This window comes from Oncorhynchus nerka, linkage group LG17, assembly GCF_034236695.1.
Source record: "Oncorhynchus nerka isolate Pitt River linkage group LG17, Oner_Uvic_2.0, whole genome shotgun sequence".
In the NCBI taxonomy this organism is placed as follows: Eukaryota; Metazoa; Chordata; class Actinopteri; order Salmoniformes; family Salmonidae; genus Oncorhynchus; species Oncorhynchus nerka.
The window spans coordinates 40,632,579-40,645,915 of NC_088412.1; the positions used below are offsets into that span (position 1 = coordinate 40,632,579).

The 13,337-nt window shown below is 43.9% G+C and overlaps 1 pseudogene; it reads left to right on the forward strand.

Annotated features, from left to right (window-relative positions):
* Positions 1-13,337, forward strand: part of LOC115145227 (AP-2 complex subunit alpha-2-like) — a 66,270-nt pseudogene that overhangs the window by 47,462 nt on the left and 5,471 nt on the right.

Here is a 13,337-nt window from a genome sequence, read left to right on the forward strand (position 1 = left end):
GCATTTTATTGCATGACATAAGTATTTGATACATCAGAAAAGCAGAACTTAATATTTGGTACAGAAAACTTTGTTTGCAATTACAGAGATCATACATTTCCTGTAGTTCTTGACCAGGTTTCCACACACTGCAGCAGGGATTTTGGCCCACTCCTCCATACAGACCTTCTCCAGATCCTTCAGGTTTCGGGTCGTTGTCATGCTGGAAGACCCAGCCACGACCCATCTTCAATGCTCTTACTGAGGGAAGGAGGTTGTTGGCCATGATCTCGCGATACATGGCCCCATCCATCCTCCCCTCAATACGGTGCAGTCGTCCTGTCCTCCTTGCAGAAAAGCATCCCCAAAGCATGATGTTTCCACCTCCATGCTTCATGGTTGGGATGGTGTTCTTTGGATGCAAACACGACGAGTTGAGTTTTTACCAAAAAGTTATATTTTGGTTTCATCTGACCATATGACATACTCCCAATCTTATTCTGGATCATCCAAATGCTCTCTAGCAAACTTCCGACGGGCCTGGACATGTACTGGTTTAAGCAGGGGGACACGTCTGGCACTGCAGGATTTGAGTCCGTAGTGTGTGTTACTGATGGTAACGACACAATTCCCAGGAAATAGCCCTACAGGTCCACACGTGTCTCCGCAGAGATTCTCACATGCGCAAAAGGAATAGATTAGGAATAGATTAGCAGTCAACGAGTTAAATCGACATTCATTGATTAGGAAACAGATTTTTCGCTTTTTAATAAAAGCAGATTGTTCTCTCATGCAATATATTTTATTTACTGAACCAAATCACATTAATCCAGCAATGATCGTTTGATGGATACCCTAGGCTTTGTACGACGTTATAAATTACGTCGAGATTCAATCTTAATTCCCTCGAACTTTATGTAAAAAGGTTTATTCAATAAATATAGCAACTCCTCTCATACTGGGAAGAAGAAGGAAAAAAAATGGCCTTAATGGCAGTTTTATTTCAAATGTAGTACCCGGACGGAGAAAATCCAATAAGCGTTTTATAGTGACATCGTTAGGGTAAGTTAACCAAAAGTGGAAACACTCAAATCATTTTCTGAGACAATTGCCCAGACTATGTAGACAGTTTGAATAATGTTAAACCTCATCTTTATCAAATGATCCATTAAATGGACTAACTCAAAACCTACGTACGTCTACGTATGGGTTGTTTAAGTTGCATCTCATTATTTTCCCAGAATTACTTTATAAAATCTCTAGTAATCGATTATACACACATACAATTCATCATATTTTCATATCTTCACAGAATCCATATAGAACGTTAGAAATTCTTAGGTACTCACATCAACCAAATCCATTGGTTCAGCAATCTCCCAGCGGAAAAAAACTGAAGTTTCCTGGACACTGCCCAGCGGGTTGTTGGAATAATGCTCTTCAGGTATAAAATAACATCCCGCTCTCAATATCACCCGGTGATATTCTATGATGGGAAGTAATGGACGGAACCCCAAAATAACATGATCAACATTTATTAACCAAATTTCAGTCTTATTATACACATTTCTACATCTTATTTCCACACTCACAGAACTTTCATATCACATTTACACAGCGCTGTTCCCAAACACACTTCATATTTATCGCCTGACGGAATATTTTTTTTACTTCTATAGGTAAATTTGGTTTACAGCTTTCACATATGTACCTAACTATTTTAAACCATTGCATATCATTAACTTATCTCCTAATTATTATTTGTCTCAGGCTTACACAGAACCTTAATGATCATCCACACAGGATTGATCAAATGCTCACACAGAACATGACTAAATAACCATCCACAGAGGAATGGTCAGACCACTCACACAGACTTGGTCAGAACGCTTCTACAAAGATTACCCACACATGATTTCAAACCTTGTCTATATGAACAGGAAAACGCATAACATTAGCAAATGATTACCTAATTATTGGTTCCAACAACAAATAAACTCACAATAACCTCTTAACAATTGTAACCCAGGTTATACCTGTTTAAATAATTTATCAAAACATTTCATGTTATAATTTTAACTTCAGTAAGCCAAATGCCCTCGCAAGGCGTCACCCGCACTCTGGTTCCTCGATCAATACCTTAACCTCACCAGTCCTACTGTGATCAACCAGTACCACAGATCTGGACCTTTGGAAGCCTGCAACTGATACCTCACTTAAGAACACTCTTATCAACTCAGTCCTGCTAGTTACCCCAGCTGTGGCCATCTTAAGGAAGACCTCACTCTGAGAGTACCCTCAACAGGGGCTTTTATGTTTTGTTTTGTTATTTTAATTTTTTCTTAGCTTATCACTTATTGATTGTCCACTCCGACGTCAACGTTCAATGTAATGTCTAACTAGTACTATCAATTGTGCACTTTCAAATTCAATTATTGAAGAAGAAAAAAGTCTCCTCCCTAATCCAATTCGGGTCAAAATGATGTATCCATTCAGCTGACGCTCCCAGCCATGTGGGGATCCGATCTGCTCCAAATAGGGGAGAGTGTCTTTCCCCAGCTGCATCTAATGCAACGGTTAACCTTGAATTTCACTGGGAACAATCAGAGAAATTAAGTTCATCATCCCATCCTCGTCACCAAAATTGTTGTGGAATTATTGTAATCAAAAGGAGAAAATTTTTTCAAAGCAAGTTATCGTTATTTAATTACTGCAGTAATGGAGCTTGTCAATGAGCCCCCCCGTAGTTTGTTGAGACCCCAGCCAGCAGGACTAAGCCACAGCATTTTATAACAAAGTCCATCCTCCTGGATTTTCATGACAAATTACATATGAGAGAATTTATACAAAGGCACATTTTGCTCTCATGCAACAGACATCAAGATTTACATGGCACCAAATATCTGTCTCTAGTTAATTTACTGCTTTCTGGTACAAAAATACTAATGCAACCTAGAATACTAAATCCTTTTTTTAAAGAAACTGGAGATTGGTTCTCCCTGTTACTGACTGACAGACACTAATCATGGAATGGGATGTTGTTTTATCACCAATCCGTCGTAAATCCACAGTCAGGGTTAATCTCTGAGACCCACTTTCAGTCCACACACACAAATGAGTGTTAAAAAAAACTATTCTGTTGCATTACATTTACATTTACATTTAAGTCATTTAGCATTAAACAACCATTTGATGTTATAACACTGTTATTGCAATCTTGTAATTTATTTTCTGACAATTCAAAGACTGGCAGCAGTTGAAAGAGATGGTGATTGCTTTGGAAAAACCACAATCACGGTCTGTGTAATGGATTTACTTAATATTGAGCCATATATTCTCAAAGCACTGCTATTATACAAATGTCTCTCTCTCCCCCTCTCTGTTCTCGCTCTCTCTCTCTCTCATGCTCGCTCGCTCATTCTCGCTCTCTCTCTGTTCTCGCTCGCTCTCTCTCTCTCTCTCTCTTCTCTCTGTTCTCGCTCGCTCTCTCTCTCTCTCTGTTCTCGCCGCTCTCTCTCTCTCTCTCTCTCTCTCTGTTCTCGCTCTCTCTCTCTCTCTGTTCTCGCTCTCTCTCTCTGTTCTCGCTCGCTCTCTCTCTGTTCTCGCTCGCTCTCTCTGTTCTCGCTCGCTCTCTCTCTGTTCTCGCTCGCTCTCTCTCTCTCTTCTCTCTCTCTCTCTCTGTGCTGTCTCTCTCTCTCTCTCTCTCTCTCTCTGTTCTCGCTCGCTCTCTCTCTCTCTCTGTTCTCGCTCTCTCTCTCTCTCTCTGTTCTCGCTCGCTCTCTCTCTCTCTCTCTCTCTCTGTTCTCGCTCTCTCTCTCTCTCTCTGTTCTCGCTGTCTCTCTCTCTCTGTTCTCGCTCGCTCTCTCTCTCTCTTCTCTGTGCTCGCTCGCTCTCTCTCTCTCTCTCTCTCTCTCTCTCTGTTCTCGCTCGCTCTCTCTCTCTCTCTCTCTCTCTCTGTTCTCGCTCGCTCTCTCTCTCTCTCTCTCTCTCTCTGTTCTCGCTCGCTCTCTCTCTCTCTCTCTCTCTCTCGCTCGCTCTCTCTCTCTCTCTCTCTCTCTCTGTTCTCGCTCTCTCTGTTCTCTCTCGCTCTCTCTCTCTCTCTCTCTCTCTGTTCTCTCTCTCTCTCTCTCTCTCTCTCTCTCTCTCTCTCTCTCTCTCTGTTCTCTCTCTCTCTCTCTCTCTCTCTCTCTCTCTCTCTCTGTGCTCGCTCTCTCTCTCTCTCTCTCTCTCTCTCTCTGTTCTCGCTCGCTCTCTCTCTCTCTCGCTCTCTCTGTTCTCTCTCTCTCTCTCTCTCTCTCTCTCTCTCTCTCTCTGTTCTCGCTCTCTCTCTCTCTCTGTTCTCGCTCGCTCTCTCTCTCTCTCTGTTCTCGCTCGCTCTCTCTCTCTCTCTCTGTTCTCGCTCGCTCTCTCTCTCTCTGTTCTCGCTCGCTCTCTCTCTCTCTCTCTCTCTGTTCTCGCTCTCTCTCTCTCTCTCTCTCTCTGTTCTCGCTCGCTCTCTCTCTCTCTCTCGCTCTCTCTGTTCTCGCTCGCTCTCTCTCTCTCTCTCTCTCTCTCTCTCTCTCGCTCTCTCTCTCTCTCTCTCTCTCTGTTCTCGCTCGCTCTCTCTCTCTCTCTGTTCTCGCTCTCTCTCTCTCTCTGTTCTCGCTCTCTCTCTCTCTGTTCTCGCTCTCTCTCTCTCTGTTCTCGCTCGCTCTCTCTCTGTTCTCGCCGCTCTCTCTCTCTCTGTTCTCGCCGCTCTCTCTCTCTCTGTTCTCGTTCTCTCTCTCTTTGTTCTCGCTCTCTCTGTGCTCGCTCGCTCTCTCTCTCTGTTCTCGCTCGCTCTCTCTCTGCTCGCTCGCTCTCTCTCTCTGTTCTCGCTCGCTCTCTCTCTCTCTGTTCTCTGTTCTCGCTCGCTCTCTCTCTCTGTTCTCGCTCGCTCTCTCTCTCTGTTCTCGCTCGCTCGCTCTCTCTCTCTCTGTTCTCGCTCTCTCTCTCTCTCTGTTCTCGCTCGCTCGCTCTCTCTCTCTCTCTGTTCTCGCTCGCTCTCTCTCTCTCTCTGTTCTCGCTCGCTCTCTCTCTCTGTTCTCGCTCGCTCGCTCTCTCTCTCTGTTCTCGCTCGCTCGCTCTCTCTCTCTGTTCTCGCTCGCTCTCTCTCTGTTCTCGCTCGCTCTCTCTGTGCTGTTCTCGCTCGCTCTCTGTTCTCTCTCTGTTCTCGCTCGCTCTCTCTCTCTGTTCTCGCCGCTCTCTCTCTCTCTGTTCTCGCTCGCTTCTCTCTTCTCTGTTTCTCGCTCGCTTCTCTCTCTGTTCTCGCTCGCTCTCTCTCTCTGTTCTCGCTCGCTTCTCTCTCTCTGTTCTCGCCGCTTCTCTCTTCTCTGTTCTCGCCGCTCTCTCTCTCTGTTCTCGCTCGCTCTCTCTCTCTGTTCTCGCTGCTTCTCTCTCTCTCTCTCTCTCGCTCTCTCTCGCTCTCTCTCTCTGTTCTCGCTCGCTCGCTCTCTCTCTCTGTTCTCGCTCTCTCTCTCTGTTCTCGCTCGCTCGCTCTCTCTCTCTGTTCTCGCTCGCTCGCTCTCTCTCTGTTCTCTCGCTCGCTCGCTCTCTCTCTCTGTTCTCGCTCTGTTCTCGCTCGCTCATTCTCGTTCTCTCTATCCTTTCTCTCTCTGTTCCCTGTCCATCTTTCTTTGTCTTCCAGTCCACACCCTCCCCTTCAGCGGATCTGCTTGGCCTTCGTTCGACCGCTCCTGTTAGTGGGGCCACTCCCAGTGCAGGCAGCCTATTGGTTGATGTGTTTTCAGAGGCGGGGCCGTCTGCCACTTCTGCTGGCGTGAACGACGACGGCTTCCTGAGGTGAATGTTCACCCTGTGACTAGAAGACTCCCATAGACACAGATCTGGGATCAGCCTAGATTACCCCCACTCCAAGCCTACCCCTGGGGATAAATTCAAAACTGACCTAAGATCAGTGTCTAGTGGATACTTGATGTTTGTGGTGTGGCTGTTATGTGTTTTAGTTGTCCAGATGCACTGTGGTAGAATATGAAGCTTGCTCTTGAAAATGAGCGTTGTTTTAATTCTTGTGGTGCTTGCTGTCTGTGATATGTCTGTCCTCTGTCTCTGTCTTTATATCAGTCATTCTTCTTGTTTCCTCTGCGTCTTCTGTGTAATCTTGTCTGTTCTCTTTTTATCTTGCTGTGTATGTGACTGTCTTTCTATTTTCTTTCTTTCTCTCCTTCCCCTTTTCTATTTCCCCTTCTCTGTGTTTTTGTGTGTGTGTGTGTGTGCGTGCGTGCTTGGTCCGGCAACGTGCGTGCTTGTGTGTCTCTTGTCCTCGATTGTGATTGGACATTGGCAGCGCTCTTCACGCTCCCGAGGCCTCTGACTCCCCATTGGTGGAGGGTCCTGGTGACTCGGAGTAAGGGGCCAGCAATAAGATGGCTGACTGTCATGTTGCACCCAAACACACATATGAACACTGTTGTTCTAATCTAAAGCTATTTAGGGAGGCTGCATGGGCACCTCAACCTTAAACTAGTCACATGGACACACATACCCTCTTGCATGTGGGTTGTTGGATTATGTTATTGTAGTCTACCTATGCTGTTTATTCATACATACATGTACCACACACAAAAAAAATCTTTACAGGCAAAATACTTCTCATTGTTTTTGTTAATGCTGTCAGTTTTGATGAATTGGATCTAAGTGCTCATACTAACCCACCTCTGCTTTTTCTCTTCTCCTTCTCCTCCTGTTTGTCATGCCTCACTGCTTTGGGTCTCGCTTGACACACTCTTTTCCTCCTCCTCTCTCTATCCCTTTTTCTATCTGTAATTCATTTTATCCCCTTCAACACATTTTACATTCTCTCGCACCCCCTGCCATTTTCTGTGGGTGCTGTCATCCACCTCTCCTCATCCATCCTTTCTCCATCCCTCCTTCCTCCTCTCAGCTCTGCTCCCCCTACTGTGGCCTCTGAGGATCCTGCCCCTCCTCTGCCCGAGTCAGACGAGCTTCTCAACAAGTAAGAGCTTTCTCTCGCTCCTCCTATCTCTCTCTTTCCGGCGGGGCTGGCTTGTTTTTGGGTTCTGTCACTCTTGAGCAAAGGTATCTAACAACCTACTGGATTGATACAAAACCAACTGTGTAGATGTCACTGACGTCTGTTATGTTAAGTCATTCACGTATGGTAAGATACGTATGTTTGTCTGCTAAGTGAATTGATATTGCGATAGGATGGAATGCCTGCAGAGTTCCAATAACTTATAGGTAGTGTATGTACCACTTGATTGACATGTTATAAGCAGCACATGATACATGATGATAAATCCTAACACTTTCATTCTCACTCACTTTCTCCCTCTCTCTCTCTCCTGTCAGATTTGTGTGTAAGAACAACGGTGTGTTGTTTGAGAACCAGCTGCTTCAGATCGGCATCAAGTCTGAGTACCGCCAGAACTTGGGTGAGTTTGGGCTACTAGACAATGCGGGGAGATGCTTGAATCCTAAGTCACATTTGTCACATTGATGTGAGTTCTGGGAGATTGCATTATGTGTGGGTTTCAAGTTAGGATTCTTCCCTTGAAGTATTAACCCTTTTCATGCAGATCAGTCCCGTGTGAAATATATTAACCTATATGCTTAAACCTATTTGAATTGATGTCTGTGCTATTCTATAGCATTGGTAAGTACCTCTGAGCGTGCACAGAATGTAATAGATGGCGTCATTTAGTATTTGTGTTCACATCCTAGCTTTGTCATGTCCATTTTAGTATACAGAATGTTTATTCAGTGGTAAGGTACGCTTCAGTTTCTATAATGCATTAGATGCTGGGTGAGTGAGGATAATGCATATCTTGGCTACGGCATGGGTGTATTTGCACGTGTGTATGTACAGTTGAAGTCGGAAGTTTACATATACTTAGGTTGGAGTCATTCAATCTCGTTTTTCATCAACTCCACAAATTTCTTGTAAGTCCGTTAGGACATCTACTTTGTGCATGACAAGTCATTTTTCCAACAATTGTTTACAGATGGATTATTTCATTTATAATTCACTGTATCACAATTCCAGTGGGTTTACATACACTATGTTGACTGTGCCTTTAAACTGCTTGGAAAATTCCAGAAAATGATGGCTTTAGAAGCTTCTGGTAGGCTAATTGACATCCTTTGAGTGTACCTCTGGATGTATTTCAAGGCCTACCTTCAACGTCAGTGCCTATTTGCTCGACATAATGTGAAAATCAAAAAGAAATCTGCCAAGACCTCAGAAAATAAATTGCAGGCCTCCACAAGTCTAGTTCATCCATGGGAGCAATTTCCAAACGCCTGAAGGTACCACGTTCATCTGTACAAACAATAGTACGCAAGTATAAACACCATGGGACCACGCAGCCGTCATACCGCTCAGGAAGGAGACGTGTTCTGTCTCCTAGAGATGAACGTACTTTGGTGTGAAAAGTGCAAATCAATCCCAGAACAACAGCAAAAGGACCTTGTGAAGATGCTGGAGGAAACGGGTACAAAAGTATCTATATCCACAGTAAAACGAGTCCTATATCGACATAACTTGAAGGGCCGCTCAGCAAGAAAGAAGCCACTGCTCCAAAACCGTCATAAAAAAGCCAGACTATGGTTTGCCACTGCACATGGGGACAAGATGGTACATTTTGGAGAAATGTCCTCTGGTCTGATGAATCAAAAATAGAACTGTTTGGCCATGAAGACCATCGTTATGTTTGGAAGAAAACAGGGGAGGCTTGGCAAGCCGAAGAACACCATCCCAACCGTGAAGCACGGGGGTGGCAACAGGGGTGATGGTTGGATTTGCGTTTATTGTTGAAGAAATTAGCGTTACACCAAGGCCTGCAATCTGGAGCAGAATCGATTTGGAGGTGGAGGGTCCATCATGGTCTGGGGCGGTGTGTCACAGCATCATTGGACTGAGCTTGTTGCAGGCAATCTGAATGCTGTGCTTTACAGGGAAGACATCCTCCTCCCTCATGTGGTACCCTTCCTACAGGCTCATCCTGACATGACCCTCCAGCATGACAATGCCACCAGCCATACTGCTCGTTCTGTGTGTGATTTCCTGCAAGACAGGAATGTCAGTGTTTTGCCGTGGCCAGTGAAGAGCCCGGATCGCAGTCCCATTCAGCACGTCTGGGACCTGTTGCATCGGAGGGTGGGGGCTAGGGCCATTCCCCCCCCAGAAATGTCCGGGAACTTGCAGGTGCCTTGGTGGAGGAGTGGGGAACATCTGACAGCAAGAACTGGCAAATCTGGTGCAGTCCATAATGCAGCTGGTGGCCACACCAGATACTGCCTGTTACTTTTGATTTTGACCCCCCCTTTGTTCAGGGACACCATTCCATTTATGTTAGTCACATGTCTGTGAAACTTGTTCAGTTTTTGTCTGTTGTTGAATCTTGTATAAATATTTTGTATAAAAATAATAAAAATAAATAAACGCAGTTGACAGTTAGAGGACATTTCTTTTTTTGCTGAGTTTATGTATGTATGTGCTTTTACTAATGAGATGGGTGAGTTACCGACTGTGTCCATACGTGTTGTACTGTAGGTATTATGAATTATAATGCATTATAAACGGGAATGAGTTGGTGTGTAATGCTGCATTATAGCCTTAATACGGGAGCATACATAACAGTACATAATGCATTATAACCTGTATGTTTTATTTTGGAAATGTCACCTAAATGTGTCCATTTGACATATCTTCTAACATGTTTTTTTTATATATTTTTAGGGAGGATGTATCTGTTCTATGGCAATAAAACCTCGGTGCAGTTTGTCAGCTTTAACACCACAGTCAGCTGTCCAGGGGAGCTGCAGTCTCATATCCTTCAATGCATTTGCACAAACACACACACTGGCACACCCTTATCTTGCACACTATAGCAATAGCAGAATTTTGACTTCGATACTGATACCAGGTTTAGTATCACAATACGCGATACCATCACGATACTCGATACCAAAATGATACCACTGCAAAAAAAGAAGGTATATTAGCCAAAGTCACAAAATGGCAGATGATCCAGACAAACGCTGCTGCTGCTCTGTTCAGTATTTGGGCATCTTTTAAGTTCAATATCATTACATTTCTTTTTTTTTACGTCAACATTTTTTGGAGACAGACATGTATGCATTAAAGGGGAATGGAAACAATAGGCTTTAGAACACCAGCTAACTGTAAATCGCCATGTTGGCATTTTGTTGCATCACTGGCAGGAATTCCTGAATGTACTGGCCAGCAACACGAGGTATTCACCTGGAAAGCATTTCTGTTAACAGGTGTGCCTTGTTAAATTAATTTGTGGAATTTCTTTCATTAATGCGTTTGAGCCAATCAGTTGTGTTGTGACAAGTAAGGAGTGGTATACAGAAGATAACCCTATTTGGTAAAAGACCAAGTCCATATTATGGATAGAGCAGCTTAAATAAGCAAAGACATTTGAAGAACTTTGAAAGTTTCTTCAAGTGCAGTCGCAAAAACCATCAAGCGCTATGAGGAAACTCTCATGAGGCCTGCCACAGGAAAGGAAGACCCAGAGTTAACTCTTCTGCGGAGGATAAGTTCATTAGAGTTAACTGCACCTCAGACATCTCAGCCCAAATAGATGCTACAGAGTTCAAGTAACCGACACATCTCAACATCAACTGTTCAGAGGAGACTGTGTTAATCAGGCTTTAATGGTCGAATTACTGCGAAGAAACCACTACTAAAGGACACCAATAAGAAAAAGAGACTTCCTTGGGCCAAGAAACATGAGCAAACGACATTAGACCGGTGGAAATCTGTCCTTTGTTCTGATGAATCCAAATGAGATTTTTGGTTCCATCCTCTGTGTCTTTGTGAGATGCAGAGTAGGTGAACAGAAGATCTCTGCATGTATGATTCCCACCGTGAAGCATGGAGGAGGTGTGTTGGTGCTTTGCTGGTGACACTGTCAGTGATTTATGTACAATTAAAGGTATAGTTGAAGTCGGAAGTTTACATACGCCTTAGCCAAATACATTTAAACTCAGGTTTTCAGAGTAAATATTCACCACTTTATTTTAAGAATGTGAAATGTTAGAATAATAGTAGAGTGATTTATTTCAGCTTTTGTTTCTTTAATCACATTCCCAGTGGGTCAGAAATTTACACACACTCAATTAGTATTTGGTAGCATTGCCTTTAAATTGTTTAACTTGGGTCAAACGTTTCAGGTAGCCTTTCACAAGCTTCCCACAATAAGTTGGGTGAATTTTGGCCCATTCCTCCTGACAGAGCTGGTGTAACTGAGTCAGGTTTGTAGGCCTCCTTGCTTGCACACCCTTTTTCAGTTCTGCCCACAAATGTTCTATAGTATGCTTGGGGTCATTGTCCATTTGGAAGACCCATTTGTGACCAAGCTTTAACTTCCTGACTGATGTCTTGAGATGTTGCTTCAATATATCCACATAATTTTCCTTTCTCGTGATGCCATCTATTTTGTGAAGTGCACCAGTCCCTCCTGCAGCAAAGCACCTCCACAACATGATGCTGCCTCCCCCGTTCTTCACGGTTGGGATGGTGTTCTTTTTTTTTCTTCCCTTTTTCCACCAAACATAACAATGGTCCTTATGGCCAAACAGTTCTATTTTTGTTTCATCAGACTAGAGGACATTTCTCCAGAAAGTACCATCTTTTTCCCATGTGCAGTTGCAAACCGTAGTCTGGCTTTTCTATGGTGGTTTTGGAGCAATGGCTTCTTCCTTGCTGAGCGGCCTTTCAGGTTATGTTGATATAGGACTCGTTTTACTGCGGATATAAGACATTTGTGGAGTGTTTGAAAAACGAGTTTAATGACTCCAACGTAAATGTATGTAAACTTCCGACTTCAACTGTACACATAACCAGCATGGCTATCACAGCATTCTGAAGCGATACGCCATCCCATCTGGTTTGCACTTAGTCCCACTATCATTTGTTTTTCAACATGACATTGACCCAACACACCTCTAGTCTTTGTAAGGGTTATTTTACCAAGAAGGAGAGTGATGGAGTGCTGAATCAGATGACCGGGCCTCCATAATCACCTGACCTCAACCCAATTGAGATGGTTTGGGATGAGTTGGACCACAGAGTGAAGGAAAAGCATCCGACAAGTGCTCAGCATATGGGGGAGGAGTGTGCAAATCTGTCATCAAGGCAAAGGGTGGCTACTTTGAATAAAATAAAATATAGTTTGATTTGTTCAACACTTTTTTTGGTGACTACATGATTCCATATGTGTTATTTCATAGTTTTGATGTCTTCACTATTATTCTACAATGTAGAAAATAGTCAAAATAAAGAAAAACCCTTGAGTGAGTAGGTGTCCAAACTTTTGCCTGGTACTGTATATTATTTAGTATATGTAAAGACAAGATTATATCAAGAATAGTGTGATGGGTGACAATATTAGCCACTCACTTGTGAATGATGCCCTGCTGTTTCACATGCTTTTTTCCACCTTCTTTTTCCAAACCATAGTCGTGTAACAGTTTTTTGCTTCCGTCCCTCTCCTTGCCCCTACCTGGGCTCGAACCAGGGACCCTCTGCACACACATCAACAACAGTTACCCACGATGCACCGTTACCCATCGCTCCACTAAAGCTGAGGCCCTTGCAGAGCAAGGGGAACAACTGCTTCAAGGTCTCGGAGCGAGCGACGTCACCGATTTTGAAACGCTATTAGCGCGCATCCCCTCTAACTAGCTAGCCATTTCACACCGGTTACACTCACCCCCCTTTTGACCTCCTCCTTTTCCGCAGCAACCAGTGATCTGGGTGAAATAGCATCAATGTAACAGTATAGCTTCCGTCCCTCTCCTCGTCCCTACCTGGACTCGAACCAGAGACCCTCTGCACATATCGACCACAGCCACCCTCGAAGCATCGTTACTCATCACTCCACAAAAGCCGCGGCCCTTGCAGAGCAAGGGGAACAACTACTTCAAGGTCTGAGTGAGTGACGTCACCGATTTTGAAACACTATTAGCGCGCACCCCGCTAACTAGCTAGCCATTTCACACCGGTTACAGTCACACCTCATGTAGCCTTGCCCATAGGCCTATATGTTTTGATGAGGTTTGCATCATAACTGATGTGGCCAAATAGCTTCTTAAAATTTAAACACATTAATCCGCATTACAACGGGTGTAGAGCCTAACTGGCATACATACGCTGATCATTTTCACCATAAAAATGCACCTTTTTATAATAAAAGCATTACACTCATAATCGCATTTGTGGTCACTTTTGAGAATGCTGTTAAAGCTTTCGGTCTGTTATTCGAACTCAATCAGCATGACAGAGTGATCTCCAGCCTTGTCCTCATCAACACTCACACCTGTGT